The following is a 20,142-nucleotide window of genomic DNA, read 5'->3' as shown; positions in this document are numbered from 1 at the left end:
TAATCACAAGTATTAAGAATTACATGATCAGGCCGGTGCCGCGGCTGTTTGGGGGGTGAACCAATGGATGGAAGACCTTTCTCTCTGTCTCTCTCTCACTATTTGGCTCTGCCTTTCAAAAAAAAAATTACATGATCAGATTTTTGCAGGAGTTGAAGTTGGGTCTTTGTCTCAAGGTGGACAATGAGAAAGAAAAAGTGAAAGTAAGGTTTTATTGAGGAACAAATACTCCTGTGAAACATGAGGGGACACCAGGCGGGGTTCCATTGAGGTTTTGGAAAAGGAAGCTTATATAGGGAGAGCATACTGATTGATCCATTCCCTATTTAGTGCACTGCTTTTATTGCCTGTTTGTTTTTTGCATACACTTGCTTCAGGGGTGTTATTTATGGTCAGATGAGAAATGTTTAATAAAAAATTTATTCATTATTTTTGTTTTGGAAGTCATACTTGTGGGGGTGGGGGGAAGGGAGAGGGAGATGTTCATGTTCCATCTCCGGGCTCACTCTCTCTCCAGATGACCACAATGGCAGGAGTGGGAGCCCTGGCAGAAATTTCATCTGGATTCCCATGTGGGTGGCAGTTGTCCATGACTGGAGCCATCCTTGACTGCCTTCCTAGGGACATCAGCAAGGAAATGGATAGAAAGTTGAGAAGCCAGGACTCAAATCTTTGCTCATATATTCAGGCAGCTGGTTAACCTGCTGTACTACAACATTGGCCTAGAGGTGAATTTTTTAAAATTTTCACCAGGGATAGGCGCTGTGGTGCAGCAGGTTAATGCCCTGGCCTGCAGTGCCAGCATCCTGTATGGGCGCCAGTTCAAGACCCAGCTGCTCCACTTCCAATCCAGCTCTCTGCTATGGCCTGGGAAAGCAGTAGAAGATGGCCTAAGTCCTTGGGCCCTTGCACCCACGTGAGAGACCCAGAAGTTCCTGGCTCCTGGCTTTGGATTGGCATAGCCCCGGCCGTTGCGGCCATCTGGGGAGTGAACCAGCAGATGGAAGACGCCTCTCTCTCTCTCTCCCTCCTCTCTCTGTGTAACTCTTTTAAAATAAATAAATCTTCAAAAAAGTAATCACCAGAGCATGCAAATGCTATAATTCTCTGATGTCTGAAGTACTTAGCCATGTCTGTGTGGAGCCTGGAGATAAAAAGGTGTAGAGGAATACTAGAGCATCATATGAAGAGAACCCCCAAACAAGTGAGAATTATAGGGCAGGAAGGGGCATGAAGGAAAGTGATGACAATGGGCACAAAGTAGGTAGGGTGAAGGGAACACTAGATGATCATAAGCAAAGAATACGGCATGACTATTCTAAAGGTAAGGATGCTAGTACAAAGTAATGTGTGCACATCTTGCTCTTGTCCACTAAAGGCTCACCTGCTTTTCCATGCCCAAGAAACCACACTATAGCTCGTCATTCTTCTAGGGGTGTGTTGAGCCCTTGCAACAGGCAGATAAGGAAGCAGAAGTAAAGAGGGTGCCAGGGACACACATTTCAATTCTAGTGAAGAAGATCCCAAACAAGAGAAGGGCTGTTTTCAGGTTTCTGAGCTGAGCTCCAAACCTCCCTGGCCTATGACTGATGATCCTGGCCATTCTGGTTTCCAGGTCAAAGGGAAAAGATGAATGGAAGTTGCTGTTCATGAGGAGCTGATGGCTTTCCTGAGCTTGGTAACCTTAGACAACTGGCTATGCTCATCCCTGGTGCCCAAACTGACCCTCGGGCAGCCATAGATTGGGATACCAGAACCTCTTCACCTTCAGGAATACAGGAAGATCTGCATGGCCTTTGGCTCTCAAGGCCCGCCCTTACAACACTTCGCAGAGCTGAGGATCCTTAGAAACAGTTTCTAGTATGTCAGCAAAACCTGTCTCTGTGCCCCCCCTCCAACTATTGGTAAGAACATGAGTTACCCTGTAAACCTGTGGAGAACAAATTTTCTGTACCTTCTAGTTCTATAGGAGCTCCTGAAGTCTAACGATCTAGAAGCCACTTTTGTCTGCAGCCTAGGACTGCAAATATGGGGAAGGAAATGATGGACCATAGGGTACTTTTCACTGAGCAGATGTGTCAATCGCACAGTCAAGTCTTCAACTTCAATTGCTATCTGTGTAAATTACATGTAATGTAGAATGGTGGAGGTGTCTAATATGCATGTGACTGCAGTATACATTGGCATGTAATATAGGAACTGTTCAAAGTATATTTTCCTCTGGAACCCTTTGAATTGAAAGAAAAATATCTAAGTGGGATAGGGAGAAAAGAGACAAAGCATTCAAATTATTTCCTATGCAAATGACTTTTACAGCAGCAAGATTTAGCAAATTTGAATGTCAGAATAAAATACAAATCAAGTTTTGGTTCTGTTCCATGTGGTATTTGGGAAAAACTAAGAAATTTTTTGAAGTTGGAAAATAACCGTGGTCCACCTAGTTGCTAACGTCATACAATGCTATTTCCTATTTTTAAAATTCAACTGGGTACAAAGTGCTTTCTTACAATTTAAATTTGAAACATTATTATGTTAGGTAATGTGGTCTTTGAATATTCATGGAAAATGCAAATAAATTTATTAGTTCCATATTCCATTAAGTTTTTGAAGATTCTACAATTCAGTGAAAAGAGAACTGCACAATTCATTTCAAAAATTACACAATGCAAATACTCAAGGAAAAAATAAAGGTCCAAAGCAGAAAAAAAATCTACAGACTTCTCATGCAGAAGAAAAAACCAAATCTATAGACTTCTCATGCAAAAGAAATAATAAGTCTTAGCAATGGTGCATCTTCTCACAGACATCACTCACACACAGATGAAAAATGGTGGGTGGGGCCAGCGCTGTGGCACAGTGGGTTAACACCCTGGCTTGAAGTGCTGGCATCCCATATGGGCACTGATTCTAGTCCCTATTGCTCCTCTTCGGATCCGGCTCTTTGCTATGGCCTGGGAAAGCAGTAGAAGATGGCCCAGGTCCTTGGGCCCCTGCACCCACTTGGAAGACCTGGAAGAAGCTCCTAGCTGCTGGCTTCAGATTGGTGCAGCTCCAGCCATTGCGGCCATCTGGGGAGTGAACCAGTGGATGGAAGACCTCTCTTTCTGTTTCTGCCTCTCTCTCTAACTCTGTCTTTCAAATAAATAAAATTTAAAAAAAATTTTTTTTAAAGAAAACGGTGGGTGAATGGATTCAGAAGCAATAAGACTGAACTCATGCCACATGTAGGTTTAAAAAATACAAATTATTGTGTTTAAAATTTGCTTCTGTTTTACATAAGAAAAAACCAAAGGAGTTGTTTCTTGATCAAAGATATAGTATTTTCCCAAAGTCCTCTTTTCTGTCTCTTGTGTGTCGTGCCCTTCCTAGAAGCTACCTTACGTATTGAGATGTTTCAGGCTCTTCCAAAATGCTTACTTGCCGTAGAGATGAGCAGGGAGGTGCCATGTTAAATGGGGCCTAAAGATGGATCCTATTGTTATCTTGAGGCTTCATGTCTTAGATGCTCCTAAAGTCTTGGTCCTCAGTTGTCAAGATAATTAGAAAATGAGAGTGAAGGTTATAAACTAAAACACCTGGGATGGAGTGGCATGTCAGTGAACAAAGCATATATTAGATCATGATTTACAAGGAAGAAAACCAGGGCAGAATGATGGCATTCTAGTGTTGTCAGCCATGAAGCCTTCCACTGACTTTTGCTGCTGCAGACTTTTGAAAGTTGTCCAAAATTAGGTTTCCAAAAAGAAGTTGCAAATTGGAAGCTGTGGACTGAATATATTCTACAGAACTGTTTTAGATTGCCAACACACTGTGGACAAGTCATATTTGAGTTGATTTCTGATACTTAAGGAATACAAGGATTTGGGTCAACGTTTGTAGTTTTGATACATACTAAATCCTGGAGAATATTTCAGACCCAGGATGCACATTGCAACATAGCAACCCTCACCTAAATATGAGTAATGGTCATCCATTTTGGAGCAGACCCATTCCTTCCCAGTCCCCCATGTTTTCCATCCTGCTTGCTTCTCTCATTTGGATTTGTAATACTGATCATTTTAAAAATTATAAGTGATATAAAAATTACACAAAAGCAATTTCCTAAGATTAACCCTCATTTGCCAATCATCAAATTCCTTTTTTTAAAAAAGATTTATTTTTATTATTTGAAAGGCAAAGTTTCAGAGAGGCAGAGAGGGAGAGATCTTCCGTCCACTGGTTCATTCTCCAGATGGCCACAGTGGCTGGAGATGCGCTGATCTGAAGCTGCGCTGATCTGAAGCCAGGAGCCAGGAGCTTCTTCCAGGTCTCCCACACCAGTAGTGGATCAGCTGGGACTTGAACCGGTACCCATATGGGATGTTGGCCCTGCAGGCGGTGGCTTTACCCGCTACGCTACAGCTCTGGTCCCTCATCAAGTATTAATAGTCAGCATCCATAGCCAAATGTTTTTCATCAATACCACCACCCATTCTTCAAAGAACCTGCCTCCATTCATGGATTATTTTTAAGCATATTCAGATAATCAGAACACTTTTTCAACCATATATTTAAAAGTATTATCTGACATACAGGTCACTTTTTTGAATACAAGCACAGTATCATTAGCACAGCCAAAAATTGTGAATAATTTTTGCTTACTATTATCAGATATACCATTGGCTCATTTTATACAAAGCAACTTCCTCTCCATGTTATTCTCTCTCTCTCTCTCTTTTTTTTTTTTTTTTTTGACAGGCAGAATTAGAGAGACAGAGAGAAAGGTCTCCCTTCTGTTGGTTCACCCCCCAAATGGCCGCTACGGCCGGGACGCTGCGCTGATCAGGAGCCAGGTGCTTCCTCCTGGTCTCCCATGCGGGTGCAGGGCCCAAGCACTTGGGCCATCCTCCACTGCTTTCCTGGGCCACAGCAGAGAGCTGGACTGGAAGAGGAGCAACCAGAACAGAATCTGCTGCCCCAACCAGGACTAGAAACCGGGGTGCCGGTGCTGCAGGCAGAGGATTAGCCTAGTGAGCCCAGGCGCCAGCCCATGTTATTCTCTTAATTTTACTGCCTTTTTCTTACATTGAGGAGAACGAAGAAATGTGGAATGCCATTCTGAGAAAGAGGAATGGAGAGTGTAATTACGAATAGGATATTGGTATCTATAGTCAGTATTGCAGGGAAGGATTCCTTGACTGTTCTCACTTTAGTCCTTGGCCAGGTTTGTGTGCATATGATACAATATTGCTCTCATAATTTTCGAGGTGACAAAACAATGAATTTGATGGCTTGCTCAAATTTACACACTTAGTATTAGAGCTTAGAGAGGAACTCAGCATGACTTTGTTGGCCCCAAATATTCAGGACTGACCCAATAACTGATAGCTTCCCTAATTTTCTTCTTTTCTCTTCTCTTTTGACAGGCAGAGTGGATAGTGAGAGAGAGAGACAGAGAGAAAGGTCTTCCTTTTTGCCGTTGGTTCACCCTCCAATGGCCGCTGCGGCCGGTGCATCTCGCTGATCTGAAGCCAGGAGCCAGGTGCTTCTCCTGGTCTCCCATGGGGTGCAGGGCCCAAGCACTTGGGCCATCCTCCACTGCCTTCCCGGGCCATAGCAGAGAGCTGGCCTGGAAGAGGAGCAACCGGGATAGAATCCGGCACCCCAACCGGGACTGGAACCCGGTATGCCGGTGCCGCAATGTGGAGAATTAGCCTGTTAAGCCACGGTGCCGGCCTTTCCCTAATTTTCACCTCTACTTCCAATTAGGACCAACTGTAAAAAGCCAAATCTAGTCCTTTACCAATCATATAGGATACTTCTAGTTATGCTGCCCATAGCATCATCACACCAACAATTTACAATCAGGGCATATCCTAAACCTTCCCTTTTTACCCCAGTAAAAGATGACACTCCGGCTATCCTTGCTTCTCTATCAAATGCAACTGTTTATGGCTGAATTCCTTTCTACAGAAATTTCTAAATCAATAGCTCATTCTTTCTCTCATTAGGGTGGTCCACATTTATTTCCAAAAATCTTATATGTTTCAGATTCACATGTAGATGACAGTGGACAGACTTAGGTCCATGTCACAAATGTGAGACTGCATAGAGTTCCTATTGTCTTTTCTGACTCTGATGTTCAAATCAGCCCACCAGTCCATCAAACTAAATTTAATATATGTTTGGAAACACCTCTGTCTGGGCTGGCGCTGTGGCAAAGTAGGCTAATCCTCCGCCTGTGGCACCGGCATCCCATATGGGCAACGGTTCATGTCTCTGCTGCTCTTTTTCCAATCCGGCTTTCTGCTTATGTACTGGGAAAGCCTTGGAAGATGGCCCAAGTGCTTGAGCCTCTGCATCCACTTGGGAGACCTGGAAGAAGTTCCTGGATCCTGGCTGTGGTTTGGCCTGGCTCCAGCCATTGTAGCCATTTGGGGAGTGAACAAGCAGATGGAAGACCTTTCTCTCTGTCTCCTTTTCTGTAACTCCGCCTCTTAAATAAAATAATCTTTTTTTTAAAAAAGAAATTGCCTCAGTCTGCATACTTTATATATGTATATACATACACACATATATGTGTGTGTGTGTGTGTGTATAAGGCAAGAGTGGTAAGTGGGAGGGAGGGAGAGAGTTTCCACCTGCCAGCTCATTCTCTGAAGTCCCTCAACATCCGGCAGCTGGTGCTGAGCTAGTCTGAATCCAGAACCCCAGAACTCCATCAAGTTCTCCCATATAGGTTGTAGGGATGCAACCACTTGAAATTTCACCTGCTTCACCCCATACTGCACAATATCAAGAAGATGAAAATGGGAGTGGAGCCAGGTCTCAAAACCTGTAGCACTCTGATATGGGATGCAGATCTCACCATAGCATCTTACTCATCATGCCAAACGACTGCCCACAGTAACAGATATTTAAAGCAGTATTTTCAGACTTCAGTTAATTGAATTTCCAGGTATGGCACACATGTGTATAAAGGGCTGACTATGTTTATATCAAATATTACTTTTTCTGTCATTTGTCTAAAACTAGAATATATTACAACTAAAAGACCAACATTTAAATTCCTGCTATAATTGACAAAGGGAGATTGTCTACATCAAGGGTGTGAGAAGAAATGAGTATATTGCTTATTTTTTCTGAGTTGAGCGATTGAAGTCATTTTATATTTCTACCAATGCTGCTCATGGTATGTTCTCATCCAGTCTGATCCAGTAGTCCTGGATATAGCCGGCAAAGGGTGTTTGTTACCCAACCCCAAATGCGGAGGTGTCCTGCATTAGGGACAGCCCAAGAGCAACTGCTTTTGTGTCAGGGACACTATTCCTAATAGCAACAGTAAGCATGAAAGTGAAGTTTGGACTTGAATCGAAGATGACTGAATAAGATGTAGTTATGGTGACTTCAGCTGCCTTTGAATTCCATAAGGACAAAGGAAGGACCATGTTTCCAGTGATCTAAGGGGAATTTTTAGTGGAGAAGTGACAAAACAACAAATACTCCAAGCCTCCATGGAAGAGCCAGGAGGGAGTACAGAGATGCTGTTGCAGCTGGCTCCACAGCACAGCCAGCTGACTACTGGGAATCGCCATCTTCTTAAGTTAAAGTAGCAAGAAGTTGCCATGTGCCTTGCCAGCCACAGCTTTCGCTATGAGAGAATTCCAAAGCCACCCACTTTTACTACAGCCTAGAGAGCTGACTGCAGTCTGAACAACAGCTTGGCTCTGAGAAGGGAAACCACATTGTCTCTCTCCCCTCCCACACCTCAGCACAATGCCAGACTTGGCTGTGAAATGTTGCACAGAGGATCTTGGTAATGCTGCTACCAGAAGCAAACAGATCCAGATTCAGAGCAAACTGAAGGGCAGAGAACAAATCCCCTACATCCTGAAACTGAGGGAGTTTGGGGGCTTTAACCTATAGCTGTGCTCACTTACTATATGTGATCCATGAGGGTTTCTCCTGTAGCTTCTGAGCATTTTTTCTTTTGTCTGTTGGCCATTTGGATTTCCTCTTTTGAAAAATGTTTAAGTCCTTTGCCCATTTCTTAACTGGGTAGTTTGTTATTGAGTTTCTTGAGCTTTTTATATATTCTGGTTATTAATCCTTTATCAGTTTCACAGTTTGCAAAAAAATTCTCACATTCTATTGGCTTTCAAACAGAAATCAACTAACAATAAATGCTGTTAAGGATGTGGGGAAAAAGGTACTCTAATCCACAGTTGGTGGGAATGCAACCTGGTAAAAACACTGTGAAAGATAATTTGGAGATACCTCAGACATCTGAATATAGTTCTACCATATGACCCAGCCATCCACTCCTTGGGATTTAACAAAGGGAAATGAAATTGGCAAATAAAAGAGCTATCTGCACCTTCATGTTTATTGCCGCTCAATTCACAATAGCTAGGATATGGAATCAACCTAATGCCCATCAGTGGAGGACTGGATAAAGAAATTATGGGATATGTACTCTATGTAATACTACACAGTGGTAAAAAGATATGAAATTCTGTCATTTGCAACAAAAATGGATGAATCTGGAAAACATACTAGTGAAATAAGCCAGTGTAGAATGAAAAGTTCTGTAGATATGTTAGATCCATTTGGCTTTGATCCATTTGATCTATAGTGTCAGTTAAATCTGCTGTTTTGTTTTTTAATCCATTCAGCCAGGCTGTGTCTTTTAACTGGAGAGTTGAGGCTATTTACATTCAGTGTGCCTATTGAAAAGTAGTGACTTTGCCCTGGCATTTTCCCAAAGATATTTCTAACATATGCCTTGAACTTCCTGTGATCTCTTACTGGGAAATTTTCTTTTTACCTTCTTTTGTATTGATGGCCGTGTTCTGTGTGTTTAGCACATCTTTAAGCATCTTTTGCAGGGCTGGACAAGTTTTGACACATTTTCTCAATTTCTGTTTGCTATGTAAGGTCTTTAACTCACCTTCATTCACAAATGAGATCTTTGCAGGATATAATATTCTGGGATGGCAGTTTCTTTCTCTTAGTACTTGGGCTATATCTCACCATTTCCTCCTAGCCTGTAGGGTTTCTGATGAGAAATCTGCTGTGAGTCTAATTGGAGATCCTCTGAGAGTAATCTGACATTTTTCTTGCACATTTTAGAATCTTCTGTTTCACTGTGGTGAGTTTGTTTACCATGTGTCGTGGTGAGGATCTCTTTTGGTCATGTTTATTGGGGGTTCTATGAGCTTCCTGTACTAGGATGTTTATGTCCTTCTCCAAACCCGGGAAGTTCTCTGCTAGTATCTCACTAAAAAGGCCTTCTAATCCTTTCTCTCTCTCCATGCCTTCAGGAACTCCTAGAACCTGAATGTTGGTTTTTTTTTTTTAATAGTATCCTGTAGATTCCCAACATTTTTAGGATCTCTAATTTCCTCTTCTTTTGTTTGACTGTATACTTTGCTGTCTTCTAAGACTGATATTCTCTCTATCTCACTGATTCTGTTTTGAAGGCTCTCAAATGTGTTTTTCATTTGTTTTATTGAATTCTTCATTTCGTTTTGATTTCTCTTCAATATCTCAATTTCATGTTCTACTAAATTCCTCATTTCATTTTGATTCCTCATTAAGATTTCATTTTCACCAAGTTGATTTTTCTGTCCTGTTGTGTATGGATTTCTGTAGTTCATGCATTTTTTGATAACTTCTAAATGTTATAAATTTTTTGAAATCTGTATCTTGCATTTCTTCTCATCTTCATAATCTTGGATTGGAGTGTCATGTTTATTTGGGAGTGTCATAATGTCTTTCTTGTTGTTTACTTGGTTTCTGCATTTGTTTGGCATTGTGGAGATATTCTTTGGTTTCTTTTTTTTCGCTGTGGTGTCTTTTCTCTTTATACTATGACTCCAGATTAGGCGGAGTGTCTGCTTTTGGTGAATCTCTAGAGGCTTGTGATGGGTGTGGCCAGAGAGCTCTGTTCAGTTCTTCATGGTTAAGGGTGTGCCAAAGGTGACACATCCAGGTTTGGCGTGGTAAGTCTTCTCCCCCCCCTCTTTTTTTTAATTCAGAAGGGAAGTAATTCCACTCAGCTGAGATCTTCTCCTCGATGGTAATCAGTGCCTGAGGCGCTAGCCCCAGTGGGTATAATATTTGTCTGCTCTGTCCCAAGGACCATACAAAGGATCTGTACAGTACTCAGTGTAAGCTCAGATTCCCCTGCAATGTCTCTCACTGGGTTGCCAAGGTTACCGAGTTTGTGGCTTCTCCCACGGAGACTACTCATGTCTCAGCCACACTGAGTTCTGCCACACACCCTCAGTTTTTTTTCCCACAGTCCTGGTTTATAAGCTTCACACATTCACTAGGTCTTAGTCTCCTGTTATTTCTCCCCACCAGTCAAGCTTTTCTGCTTGACTGAGGGTGGGCACAGCCCCAAGCTGGCGCAGCTGTTACATATGTCCAAAATGGCACCTGCTCTATTGTCTTGTTCACCTTTGTAAGGTTAGTGGAGAGAGAATCGTGCCTGTACTGATCCCCCCTTTTTTTTCTCCTCTAGTTAGGCTGGTGGAGTTTCCCCTATGGGGCTTCAAGCCTCATTCCCTCTAGGCTCTTCCTGCTGCTTTTCCGCCAATGTCTCCAGATACTGTGTTTTTTGCCTCACCTCCCTTTCCAGTGCTGGTGCCATAGACTTGGTATCTGGGGTCCCAAGCCGTGGGCACCCATGCCCTCCATGTAGGTCCACCGTGTCCCTCTAATTCCGGAAGAATTTCCTCTGCAGTTTTTTCCCCTAACACTTCCCTGAGACGACAGTGTCTCCACTTTTATTAAACTATCTTTTCCTGGACTTTCCCTATTCTGCCATCTTGGAGCCCTCTCCACAATAAATTTTTAAAAGCAGATTAGAGTTGGAAGAAGAAAAGTAAGCCTGACTGGCAGATAACAGATTTTCCAGTCTAGTGAGTATAAAGACAAATGAAATGATATCAAACATTATGTTTTGCCCAGTGTAAGCTGCTTAAGAATAGTAGGCCTTAAGAGGCAGAAAGAATATTGGAGGAAACAAGTTGGAAAAATTCTAGGTAGAGGAAAGACTTGAGTCTACACATCCAAGAAGCATGACAATTCTATGGCAGGATAAACTAAAAAACACCCATGCTGATACATTTTGTATTTAAATTGTAAAAACACAAAGTTTGGGACACGTGTCTGGCCTAATTGTTAACATGGAAGTTAGGATACCCCATTCTACATCAGAGTACCTATGTTTAAGTCCCAGTTATGCCTTCTGATTCTTTTGATCAAGATTTTTCAGTGTTTTGTAACTGACCTCGGTAACAAAATCGTGTGTATCTCAGGGAAGTTTCATGTGTTTTCTGTTGCCTTTATTGAATTTAACTGCTATGAAAATTTGAGTCTTAAAAGAATTATCTATTTTAGTTCTGATTAGTTCCAGTCCATAGCGTTCATTAAAACACTCAGATTTAACTTTCACTTTGACCAAAGGGTTTAAACCTCTGAATTCTTTTAATTCCAAAGCTCTAAAACTTAGTCTTTGACCTCGAGGCTTCTAGATGGATCCCTGGAACTCTCAGAAGTTGAGGGTCTCAATTGGTAGAGATAATACCTTTCTTACACATTGTGTCATCCAAGACTAAAACAACTAGAAGACATCAAACTCTAGGAAGTACTCAAGATGATGCCCTGAGGAAATCTGCATTCTCCCAGGGACCCTTAGATCAACACTCAGAAGAATGCTCTGCTGCTGTCCCTTAATGATGCCCCCTTTCAGCATGAAGCAGCCAAAGCATTATCAGCCCCCATATCCCTAACAGTAATTATGGTCCATTCTCCTGGGGGAGGGTGGTAATGTGAGGAGGTAGATAAATGAATAGGCTGTTAGGTTCCTATTGGAATGAGGAAAAGGAAACTCACTTTAAAAGTGGACAATATGTATGCTTCTCCCCAGAAATTGCCTATAGCAAGACAGAATCACGATTCCCACTCCTCTGAGTTTCTAGTTTTATCATGAAAATAGAAGGTACTGGGGGCTGTAGCATAGTAGGCTGTCTGCTGTGCCGGCATCCATACGATCACTAGTTATTTCCCCAGCTGCTCCTTTCCAATCCAGCTCACTGCTAATCGCCTGGGAAAGCAGTGGAAGATGGCCGAAGTCTTTGGGCCCCTGCCTGCATGTGGGAGACCTGGAAGAAGCTCCTGGTTTCAGATCAGCCCAACTCCGGCCGTTGTGGCCATGGGGAATGAAACAGTGGATGGAAGACCTTTCTCTCTGTCTCTTTCTCTGCAACTCTACCACTCAAGTAAATAAATAAAATCTTAGTTAACTATCCCACCCATCTGATAGCTTTTTTTGTTTTCTCATGAGCAGGCTAGAGAGGACTACAATTCCAGCCCTCTGAGTGTTGTCCCTACACTCCGATTATTGCAAGTAAACCTGTACTTCACCTGAATTATGCTTAAAACACTCCACCTTGAAAAATTTTCCAGGTTTTTTCCTATCTTGGATCCCTCTCCTGATCTGTGGCAGGAAGTTTCCAACTTAAACTTTCTTTTCATGCTGTCTCTGTCTCTCTCTCCCTCTCTCTCACGCAGTATGTTAACACATATATCAAGAGACTATAAAATTGATGAATTACAATGAATATAAAAATACACAAACCTAATGAATAGTGAAAGCAGGGCCCAGAGAAAAATGTGTATCTAAGCACCTACAATAGAAAAGAGCGAATATCTGAAATCAGTCACCTAAATGTATGTTTAACAAGAAGCAAAAAAGACAAAACTAAATCCAATGCTGAGAGAACAAAGAAAATACTGGAGTGGAGATACATAACATACAGTATCGTACAGAATAATATGAAAAGACTGAGGGGTCTGGCGTTGTGGCATAGTGGTTAATGGCCACTGAGTGCAATGTTGGCATCGTGTATGGGCACCAATTCAAGTCCTGGCTGCTCCACTTCCAATCCAGCTCCCTGTGAATGCACCTGGGAAAACAGCAGAGGGTGGCTCAAGTAGCTGGTTCCCTGCGCCTACCTGGGAGACCCAGAGGAAACTCCTGGATTTGGATCAGACTAGCTCTGGCTAGTGGGTGAAAGATCTTCTGTTTCTGCCTCTCTCTCTGAAACTCTTCCTTTCAAATACTTACATGAATCTTAAAATCATTCAGGGGTGGATATTGTGGTATAGTGGGTTAAGCTGCTGTTCATCTGACATCAGAGCATAAGACTGAGTCACAGCTTCTCCGTTTCCTCACCCAACTCCCTGTTAAAGTGCCTGTTAAAAGTATCGGATCATGGTTTAAGTACTTGAGTCCCTTGCTCCCACCTAGGAGACCAGTTGGAGTTTGATTCCTAGATTCTGCCTGGCTGAGCCCTGGTTGCTGTCCCCATTTTGGAAGGTGAACCAGTGGGTATAAGATATCTTTCTCTGCAGTGTTCCTTTCTCTCTCCTGCTTAAATAAATCTTTTAAAAAAATGGAACCAGACTTCATTATTCAACAAGTCAGCAAAACTGACAAACTTAGTTACTTGAAGGAAAAAAATGGCAATTTTGTTGGACATTGTAGTTGGTCTTACAGTGTGATTCCAGGGATTCATTTTGGATCAAAACAGTTTAAGCCATTTGCCTCATCCACACTCTCCTTTTGCAGTATATGGCTGATTTATGAAGAGGGTAATCTGCTAGGGGAAACTGAGTCATTCTTTGCTGTCCAACACAGAGCTGGGAGGAGAATGAAGTTGGAGATAGAGATGGAGTGTCTGGAGGCCCAGAACCTTGGAGAATGAACGTTCCACAATTTTGAACATCTTAACCCTGTCAGGCAAAACTTTACACTTTTCTCCTCAGACTTTACATCCCTCAGCTTGAGTCCACCTGGAACAGCATGAGGCCCCTGCACAAATGTCTTCAGCTGCAGATCACCTTGGCACCACCCCGAACCATGCAAAAGGAAATCTCCCAGGCCCATCCTAAGTGAATAGATTCTCTGGGAGATAGACCTGCATGACTGGTTGGGCATGCCCCCTACAGCTCATCCTGGGATTATATAAGGAGTTGGTTTTGAGCTGGACAGACCTCAGGGAAGAAGGAAGCAAAATGCCCTAGTTTCCCTGCACATGAGATGTAGGGGTGGGCAACTTTGGATCAGTAATAATGTGCTTGCTGGAGAAAATTGCTCTCATAATCTTTGATGTTGGCCTCTTCCTTAGATGAGGACTGATTGTGGAGGGGAATCTGGGAAGGTGGGCTATCATCTACATCTACAGAGTTTAAATGAACTAATTTACATGAACCAACATGGAAAAGAAACATGGCTTACATATATGCTTTGTGAGCATACCTTTAACAGATTTCTTGTTTTCCTTTTAGGTTTGAAAGGACTTCATATTACTCACTTGCTTAGACCATGCTTGAGTTCAAATCAGCCTCCCACTCAGTCAGGAAGCATTTCTCTGTTACCTTCACTGAGCTTCTCCAGAGACTGAAGAGGGAAGGTGACAAAGAACAAAATTTGAGGCTCAAGGTATGAAGGTCTGAAGATCAAACTGTAACTATTCTTTCACACAAAATCTCAATTTACACCACCCCTTCCAGAAAGGTAAGAACAGGTGACACTCTTAAAAGCGCCTGGAAGTAGAAAGTAGTAAAGGGAGACCAGGACACTGTATGAAGAGACCCTAGAATGAATGAGAATTCAAGGGCAGGAAGAGGGTAAGAAGGAAAGGGATGGAGGTGGGGACAAGGCAAGCAGGGATAAGGAATCGGTAATGAACAGAAACAAGGGAAGACAGGATGCCCACTCTAATGACATGTGCACTCATAGGAGGTAAGGAGCAAGCATCTCATTCAGGTGTTCTGCATTCTCTCCTGCATCTCCTTGCACAAGAAGCTAGGCCACAGTTGTCTTTCCTATAAGGGCGAGAATAGACTTTGCATCTGACAAGGAGGCAGAAGTGAAGAATGTGGCCAGGGTCACATAGCTCAGCTCTATTGAAAAAGATTGCAAAGAGAAAGAGAAAGGCTGCTTTCTGGTGCCTGGACTGAGCCCAGTTCTCCTCCACCCTCTTCCATCTGTTTTGGTCCACAGACCAATGAAAGATTACGGATGGAAGCAGCTGTCCCATGAGGATCTGTTGGCTCTGCTGAGCTTGGTACCCTTAGATGACCTGTGTGACTATCCCTGGTGCCTAGGCCATAGCTCGGATGGCCTTAGAGTTGGATACAAGAGACCCTGCAACTGTGGAAATATGGGAATATTTTGTATTGCCGTGGGCTCACAGGACTCACCCCCATGCCTCATCACAGAGCTCAGAATACTTGGAAATAGTGCCAGGTAGTACCTCAACAAAGCCCATCTCTGCACATTGGGTAGAATGTAGAGACTTGTTTAGCACTATATGTAAGACTATGGGGGAATGCCAAGGAGCCCTTGGCACCTGGGGGAGCCCAACATGGATGCGGGGCTGAGGGCCATGGAGGGTAGGATGCACAGTGAGCTGAGGGTAGGTCTGCAGTGGGCTCTATCCAGAGGAAGGCTGAACTCCTGCCACCAAGCCAATTATGGTGCTTGGGATACAACATAGGAATATTCCACAATGTCCCACCTCTCAGCTGCCCAAAGGCTGAAGGGCGAGAGGCAGTGGCATATGTTGTGGAAAGAAGTGGAAGCACTGTTCTCCATCCGGCATTTGGGATCAGCCATGGCAGTTTCCTCTGCTGCCTTGCACAGCATGAGGGAGGAAAAGAAGAGGCTGGAGCATGAGCAATTCTGGAAGCTCATTAATGACTTTTCCTATATGGCACCAGTATGTATGAGCAAGTACACTTAATAGACAACTTCGATCTGTTCCAGCTAATCAGTGGAAACTGCTTCTTCAATTTCTTCACTTGGATGAGATGCCAAAAATGCATTGATCTTAATCAAATACTATTGACCATTGTTAATGACTGCATACATATGTTCAAAAATAAGATATGGTGAATATGGAAAGAATGGAATGATTATGCCAACATCTACATTTGACAAGGATAAGTTAAAATCCACATTGAAACACTTTGTGAGAGACTAGAGTGAAACTGGTAAAGCAGAATAGGATGTCTGCTACCATCCACTCATTAAATAGAATTTTTACAAGTTTCCAAAAGAGAGATGACATCTTTTGAAAGCAAATATTCTGCTGCGTGGAGTTGGATGAGGAAGGCTGGCCTGGGAAATATCTATGCTAGGTTATGCTGGTCAAGGAAACCAATGGAGTCTTGTTATGCTCTTTTTTCCCACCTTTGTACTCAACAGGTGCTCTGAAACAAATATAAACTTTATACCTGGGTCCATCAGTTTAGCAATAACTGGCGATCAGCTGACCATATTCAACCCATCTTTTTCTCTGATGTTGATCTCCACAGTCTTCCTTCTGCTTCTAACTCTTCTATGATTATAGGAAATTTTTAGGTTTGTTTAGAATGCAATACCCAGCACTGTATTGCTACCTGCCTCTTCATATACACTGCTCACAATGTAATGGATTAATATTAATGAAAGATGGAAAATACCTAAACTAGGTGGAATTTGTATCCATCTAGGACCCCTTTTGTACCACTTTGAAAAATTTATTTTGACAGGCAGAGTGGACAGTGAGACAGAGAGAAAGGTCTTCCTTTTTGTTGGTTCAACCCCCCCCCCCCCCCACAAATGGCCACTGCAGCAGGCACACTGCGCTGATCCGAAGCCAGGAGCCAGGTGCTTCTCCTGGTCTCCCATGCAGGTGCAGGGCCCAAGGACCTGGGCTATCCTCCACTGCACTCCCGGGCCACAGCAGAGAGCTGGACTGGAAGAGGAGCAACCGGGACAGAATCTGGCGCCCCGACCAGAACTTTCCATAGAATTGAACTACGAGGATATAAAAATCTTCATTCTACAGTATGGATTCCAGGTCAAGATGGAAAAACAATCTGTCTTGTCAACATATACTGTGAATGATCTATGATCAAATGCTGCTATGGATGTCTTCTGTGGTTCATAAACCACAGTAATGGTCCTAACGGATATTACTCAGTAAAAACTATAATAAGAACAAATGCTGACATAAACAACTCAAAGTCAGCTATTACTGATGACAGGACACAACTGAGTGTTACCTTATTTTTCCTGACAAAATTTAAAAATATTGTCTTATTAGTATATTTGTGAAAAAGCAATAGATATATTATGTTGTGCACATTTGGACCACACAAGGAAAAGTGGAGGCAATGTCTTGGCACACTTTGAGTTTTTGTTCAATAGAAAAATTCTAATCTCCAGTGTCTTCATGGAGATATCCATTGCAAGTCTGCCAAATTACTTATGAATAGTACTGAATCCCATGATAACTCCTTTGTTTTGGACATGTTATTTTTGGAAGAGACAAAGGATATTCTGTTGCATTCCATATGTAGACTTGAGATTGCTGTTCACTTTGGGCCTAAGCATTCTATATATATATATATAGTGTGTATATTTTTATCAAATTTTATTTGTTCAAGCTTACTTGAACTTAGAGAAGCATGAAAAATTTCATTTTCATGAAAGGTTAAATTTAGTAGGACAGGTTAGTAAAATGCATTCAGGTACAAAGGAATTAAGTCTTTCAGCCACACTAAACTGAACACTTTATGAACGTATACTCATCATGCATCACTTTGAAATGTGTGAGATCTCAATACTGTAAGTGAGGCACAGAAACTTTTCAAGTTAGTGCTAGGAATCTAGGGAAATCTACAATATTTGAAATGAATTATTTCAAAGTAAATGAATACAGCATTAGTGTATTTACAATAATGTCAACAGATTATCAGGATTATTGAAAATAAGCTTTTTGTTAAAAACAGGTAAATGCTAGTAAAAACTCATATCAATGTAAAGAAATTCTGAATATGAAAATCAGGGAGAAATTACTACCATGGTCTTCAATACTGTATGCAGTAGCCACTAATGTAATTTCAGTTTAACACGATTTTGTTCCTTGATAGATGCAGCCTTAACAATATTTTATGCCGCTTTAAGTTTGTATCTTTAGAACTTCCACTTTGACTATGACCCTATCGGAATAAGATCAAAGTCAGCGAACGCTAAAGGCTTCCATAGCCCTGGCAACTCATGACTAGAGCCTAGGGAGATTACTGACGCCATGAACAGGAGTGTCAAATTGTTAAGTCAGCAACAGGAGTCACTGTGTACTTACATCCCATGTGGGATCTGTCCTTAATGTGTTGTCTAATGTGCAGTGATGCTATAACTAGTACTGAAACAGTATTTTTACACTTTGTGTTTCTGCGTGGGTACAAACTGATGAGATCTTTACTAATTATATACTGAATCAATCTGTATATAAAGATAATTGGAAATGAAAAAAAAAAAAACCCTGGTGTTAAATTGGAAATGGCATAGAAAATTAATTAATTAAAAAAATATTATGTAGGATCTCTGTCTTTAATGTGCTGTACACTCTTATTTAATGCTATAACTAGTACTCCAACAGTATTTTTTTTTCACTTTGTGTTGCTATATGAGGGCAAACTGTTGAAATCGTTACCAAATATATACTAAACTGATCTTCTGTATATAAAGAGAATTGAAAATGAATCATGATGTGATTGGAAGGGGAGAGGGAGCGGGAAAGGGGAGGGTTGTGGGTGGGAGGGAAGTTTTGGGAGGGGGAAGCCATTGTAACCCATAAGCTGTACTTTAGAAATTTATATTCATTAAATGAAAGTTTAATAAACAAAACAAAACAAAAAACAGATTTGACTACTCTTAGAAGAAGATGTAAGGCATCAGAGCTAAGAGAAAAATTAGTGGCGAAAAAAAAAAAGTTTGTATCTCTAACAGATCTTTGAGTTTTCCTTTATGTTCTTTTTAATGTTAATTATTCCACTTCCAGTAGCTTGAAAAGTAGTGATGACTGATGTTTTAACTTGGAGAAAAGAATTCCTGTATGTTTTTACAGATGATTGTGTTTGCTTTAAAGGACCTCTGTGGCAATTTGGTTTAGTTGGTCTTACTAAAGTGCTTGTAGCATAAATGTCATAATAGAACACACTTATTTGTAGATCTTTAGCCCTTTGTTGTCACTTAGGTTGCAGAGTTACTACTGGATGTGGCACCTTACTAGTTAGGTTGTGCATCTTTTCTGCATACAATGAAGGAAGTTTCATGATCATTACTACTACTAGTCAAGTCAGGGAAGTCTATAAACTCGTTTTTTAAACTGCCTCTCAATTTTATGTTCCTCAGTACTGGCAAATGTTCATTTGGTGGTAATTCTCATTATCTGCATTAATAAACTTCAAATTTATTGCAAGGGAAAATTTTTAAAACTTAAATTTTTTTTTGACAGGCAGAGTGGACAGTGAGAGAGAGACAGAGAGAAAGGTCTTCCTTTTTTGCCATTGGTTCACCCTCCAATGGCCGCAGCCGGTGCACCGCGCTGATCCGAAGGTAGGAGCCAGGTGCTTCTCCTGGTCTCCCATGGGGTGCAGGGCCCAAGCACTTGGGCCATCCTCCACTGCCTTCCCGGGCCATAGCAGAGAGCTGGCCTGGAAGAGGGGCAACTGGGTCAGAATCCAGCGCCCCGACCGGGACTAGAACCCGGTGTGCCAGCGCTGGCCAAAAAAGTTAAATCTTAAAAGGAACATTTTGAAAAACACATCCTTTGAATGCAAAGGCTTACAGTCTTGAATTTAGCAGTGCTTTTTTTTCAGACTGGTTTTTTATTTTTTTATAACTTGCATCAATGAAGACGATCTTTGTCTTAGAGGAAAAACAGGTTGATACATTTAGTTAGCAAAAATCTTAAACCTATCAGGTAGTATTCACAAAAATTACATTTCTGAATTATATATATTCATTTAATTCTGAAATGTTTACAAAATTATGTGAGAAATTCAAATAATGTTCTACACAAATCTGCATCACTATTTTTCTTATACCTTTTGTAGTTAATATATTCTAAACCTGAAAACAAAGTATCAATATTATAAGTGTCACTAGAGAATTTAATAAACATTTTATATTTAATCTTAAATGTGTGAGCCTTAATGTTTTTTAAAATTAGTTTTATACACAAATGTTTCATCAGAGGAGATGGATAATTGTACCTGCCTTGGAGTTCCTTATACTGATGTAATGCAGATTTA

At 41.5% G+C, this 20,142-nt stretch overlaps 1 pseudogene; it reads left to right on the top strand.

Annotated features, from left to right (window-relative positions):
* The window catches only part of LOC133753725 (carnosine N-methyltransferase-like), a 53,824-nt pseudogene extending 35,235 nt beyond the window's left edge, over positions 1 to 18,589 (top strand).
* Positions 18,590 to 20,142: the final 1,553 nt, after the last annotated feature.

This window comes from Lepus europaeus, chromosome X (assembly GCF_033115175.1).
Source record: "Lepus europaeus isolate LE1 chromosome X, mLepTim1.pri, whole genome shotgun sequence".
Classification (NCBI taxonomy): domain Eukaryota; kingdom Metazoa; phylum Chordata; class Mammalia; order Lagomorpha; family Leporidae; genus Lepus; species Lepus europaeus.
This window is presented reverse-complemented; position numbering and strand designations above follow the sequence as displayed.